Here is a 4,606-nt window from a genome sequence, read left to right as displayed (position 1 = left end):
GGTTGTCAAACTGCCCCTGAGTCATCCTAAAACCTGCCTGTAAACGTCCATGATGGAGGAGAAGCTCCTGGACCAACTGGTGGTACTCCCCATGATCCAGCCTCTTTTTTAGGGTCTCATGTACCCACACAGATCTCTGTTTATCTGCTGACAGCCTCTCACCCTCAACCAGAGCTACAGACAGTACCCTCTGCCTCAACATGGCAGCAGCTACACTGATTACTGCAGGATACAGAAACTGTAGATTGATTACACAGGGAGGTTAGGGTACAGAGATGAGTCTGTGGCTGCCTGGCAACAATAAAAAGGTGCAACAAGTGTTTTTTTTTCACTGGTGTCATTTAATTAAAAGAATGCAGTGTGGCGCAACTCACGGTTTGCAACCTGCAAAATGCTGTCTGCGTGACCAGGGCCTTAGTTGGTTCTGCTGGTGTGTGTGTTACGCAAGTCTCTCTTTAATTCAACTAAAAGCTGTGAAACCTGAGACCACACACACACACACACACACACACACGCTGACTGAAACTTTACTGTCAACACGACACTGCCTGGAAGCGACAGTGAGAGCGCTCTCCTGTGTCTCTGATGTAAACGTGTTGTTGGTCTCCAAGCAGCCAAATAAACAATCACACACAGTGTAGGTGATGATGTCCTCTTATGGAGAACAGTGGACGAGGCAGAGATGAAGAACATCGCTCTGCTCTGCTTCACCTTCAGCATCATCCTCTGTTTTCTGGGACTCTGTGGTTTAACCCTCTCCTGGTGAGTATCTTTGGTTTCATCATTACTTCAATCAATCAGTCGATCAGATTTTATTTATAAAGCTCATTTCATACAAAGTAAGCTCAATAATAAATGTGCTGTGAAAACTGACAACATGGAAACAGATTCCGTTCCCTAAGCAGAGGGGGGGAGCAGGGCTGCAGTCTCAGCCCCACTGTTTAACTAGAACAGTCAGATATCGCTGGTCTCAGCCTTTCCGACGCAGAAATTAAATGCCTGCTGTTTGCAGATGATCTAATATTGTTCGCTCCATCTGAAGAAGCATTATAACAGCAACCGGGTCATCTGCAAAACTTCTGTCAGACCCGGGTCCTGATGGTTAATCTGGAAAACTAGAATTATGGTCTTCCAGAAATGCCCCAGTGTCAGGGGAACCCAATCAGGTTCCTACTGGGCTCTGCTGACATAGAACACACACACAGCTGCACATATTTAGGACTCAAAAAACCTCAACAGCAAGTTTCAATCTGTCTAAAAAAGTCTTCAAACATAGATACACCTGTTAGAATCTGGCTCCAACACACCCAGCTGATGTCCTACACACACATCTGTGAGAGTATACTCAGAGTCCACAGGAACACCCCAAACAATGGACGCCGAGCTGAACTTGGCCAATTCTCCCTTTTAATTAGGATTCAACAAAGAGCAATCAAATTCTACAAACACCTAAAAGCAAGCCAGAATAAATAATAGCTAAAGAAGAAGAAAACTACATCAACTACTGGATATCTACCACAAAAACCCAAAACTAACTTCAATGCTATTTGGCTTTTAACAGACAGTACACATTCACCTCATACGTTTTTCTCTCCTTTAAAGGGATAGTGCACCCAAAAATGAAAATTCAGCCATTATCTACTCACCCATATGCCGAGGGAGGCTCAGGTGAAGTTTTAGAGTCCTCACATCACTTGCAGAGATCCAAGGGGAGAGGAGGTAGCAACACAACTCCACCTAATGGAGGCTGACGGCGCCCCAGATTCAAACGTCCAAAAACACATAATTGAAACCACAAAATATCTCCATACTGCTCGTCCGTAGTGATCCAAGTGTCCTGAAGCCCCGACATAAAAAGTTGTTTGGAAAAACCTCATTTGAACTCTGTTTTTAGCCTCATTGTAGCCTGTAGCTCTGACTGCCTCTCTGGGCACCGCGCTCACGTGTGTGTGCTTGCACGAGACCATGAGACATGGGCACCGCCTTCATGTGTGTTCACGTGTCCAGCGAAAACCAGCACGTGTCTCATGGTCTTGTGCAGGAAATACCATCACTATATTATGCAAGTTCATAAAAATGGACAAAATTCATTAAACTGCATCCGCACACGCTGGAGAGCCAGTGGCTCCACAGTCTGGATGAAAACCTGACTGAGATATAGTCATATATAAGATTATGTAATAAAGCAGAACAAGTAGGCACGTCATCAACACTTACAAACATCTGGCTGGCACTGCACCATCGTGGAAGTTTAAGAAGCAGTCTCATTCCATCATCACAGGCCACATTAAGTCTCTGCATGTTGCTCTTCCCACAGGAGCGCCACAAGTGGGCAGTATACAGCAGAGTGCAAAAATATAAAGAGCTCTCTTCACACTAACTGAACATAAACTGAATTTGCAAGCAGCATATTAGAGCTTGTGCATACAACTTGTGACACTGCCTGTCTTTGTCATCAGATAAATCATTGACACTATGATGGCCGAGATATTTAATCTCATTACACACTTTAAGAGCAACACCAAATAAACATAATTCAGGAAATACTAGTTTATTGTCTTTAAATGTTTATGCATTTGTAATAATACATTTTTTTCTTTAAACATTTTCACTGTCTTGAATTGTAAAGCTTATTAAATTGACTTGGGGGGTGGAGACAAATAGACAGAGAGAGAACAGGTAGGTCTAAGCTTGACTTTAAAGGATGACACAGTAACGGAGACTGTTCCACAGAGTGGGGCCGTAATGACTGAATGCACCTTCAACAAATTTATTCAGGATCATGGGTACTTTTATAAAAACAGACTGTGATTAAAATAACACGCAAAGTTTGAGTATAAACAGCTGCACAACATGTGAATGAAAAATGACATCAATAAACAGCAGGAGTGTACGTTAACTTTGTGCACACAGCAGTGGAGCTGCAGAGGTTTAAAGGTTTGCAGCTCAGGACACTGAACTATAACATGACTATAAACGTCGTTTTGCATCTGTCGGTCTTTTGAATGAATCTACTGTTGGAAAATGATGTAAATCTTTTTATCTATTCAGGCTATTAATATTGTTTCCCCCCAGAATAGGCCTTATATATCTGTATATCTCTATATCTATCGCTGTCTACATGTTCTGAGGGTGACAATGACAGGGATGGGGAGGTAGTAAGAGCATTTTTGGCCCACCTGGTCTTCCATACATGGGGCGCTCACTGTACATACAGCAGGTAAGAGTGGGGTAGGTGGGGTATTTTCTGAGACTGAAAAATAGTATAGACTGAGTAGATGGCAGGAGAAACTGAAGGCCAAGTTTGATTCCCTTATTGTTCAGATGTAGGTGATCACAGGTCAGACTGTTTCCACAACGAGTCAAAGTGGTTCATAAAGCCATAACGACTGGTCAGCACTGTGGAGATGGAAGGGGGGATGCAAGGGATCCGGGAAAGAGAGTTCCCCTTTGACCCAGGGGGAGGAGGGGACCGCCGACGACTTGGAGGGAGGAGGGAGTCAGAGGTCAACGGCTAAACTAACTCCACATCAGCTAGCTGGAGCCGGAGACGAAATGAGACAGGCGGTGGAAAGTTTGTGAAAGAGCTTCTCCAGGGACAAAAGTTAAGATTTAAAGAAGGACAGTTGAGCAGGAGCCATGCTAGCACCGACAGCTAGCAAGTGTTAGCAGTCCGGTCTCTCAAGTGAAGAACCCACGAGTGGACGGGCTGAGTAAGTTACTGTCCGTACACCCAGCAGAGAGCTCAGCCTCTGCACCCACTCAGATGAGAATGTCAGAGTAAAATACAGAAGCAGAATTCATTAGAAACCTGAGTAGAGACGCGGCTAGCCTAGCCACCAGGCTAAAAACAAAGCTAGGCTAAGCTAGCTAAGCTACTAAGCTAGCAGCGGGAGGCAGTCCGGTATCAGCTGACAGGTGAATAAAATATTACCTTGTTAAAACAGGTGCAGGACAGGCAGAGTCTAAAAGTGCGGCGTTAAATTCTGGATTAAAAACTGGATAAAATAGAAAAAAAAATCAGTAGAGCTGCAGACGGACACACACAACGCCAGCGCATGCACAGAATCGGTATATTACTCAGTGTGACGCGTCAGTGTTGTTGCCATGGTTTCCTGCCGTTTGATAACTGCTGTCAGTAAAGATGTGTTCACTGGCCTGCTGGTTGAGAGCTCTGATCTTCGGCAGTAAGTAGACCTTGAGTTAAGATTGAATTTGTTAGTTTTAGTCAAACCGCTTTTTCCAAGGTCAAGAATTAACTGTTTAAATGCTCTCAGTACTAGTGAATGACTTCATTAGGTCTCTGGACAAAACCTCTTGATTTGCTGCTCGATTGTAACTCAAGGCCCTGATCACACAGGATGTGTTCTGCAGGCTGCAAAAGTTAGTTAAAAAAAAGTTAGTTTATTGTTACCAGGCAACCACACCATCACGTCCTTACCCTAACCTTCCCTTGTTATCACTCTACTGTTAATATATTGTATGTGTCCTGCAGTAATCAGTGTGTAGCTGCTGCCATGTTGAGGCAGAGGGTGCTGTCTGTAGCTCTGGTTGAGGGTGAGAGGCTGTCAGCAGATAAACAGAGATCTGTGTGGGTACATGAGAC

At 44.1% G+C, this 4,606-nt stretch overlaps 2 protein-coding genes across 2 annotated transcripts in view; one reads left to right on the top strand and one right to left on the bottom strand.

Moving 5' to 3' along the window:
• Window positions 1-1,614: 1,614 nt before the first annotated feature.
• Window positions 1,615-4,606, bottom strand: part of LOC126386069 (filamin-C-like) — a 218,438-nt gene continuing 215,446 nt past the window's right edge. The window contains exon 50 of the transcript XR_007569462.1: window positions 1,615-1,872. The gene's annotated coding sequence lies outside the window, so the exon portion shown is untranslated. The remainder of the gene's footprint in view (window positions 1,873-4,606) is intronic.
• The window catches only part of dyrk2 (dual-specificity tyrosine-(Y)-phosphorylation regulated kinase 2), a 38,478-nt gene continuing 37,436 nt past the window's right edge, over window positions 3,565-4,606 (top strand). The window contains exon 1 of the mRNA XM_050038191.1: window positions 3,565-3,713. The gene's annotated coding sequence lies outside the window, so the exon portion shown is untranslated. The remainder of the gene's footprint in view (window positions 3,714-4,606) is intronic.

The sequence above is a fragment of the Epinephelus moara genome, chromosome 24 (genome assembly GCF_006386435.1).
Source record: "Epinephelus moara isolate mb chromosome 24, YSFRI_EMoa_1.0, whole genome shotgun sequence".
Lineage (NCBI taxonomy): Eukaryota > Metazoa > Chordata > Actinopteri > Perciformes > Serranidae > Epinephelus > Epinephelus moara.
The sequence above is the reverse complement of the archived record's forward strand: the minus strand, read 5'-3'. Positions and strand labels throughout refer to the sequence as shown.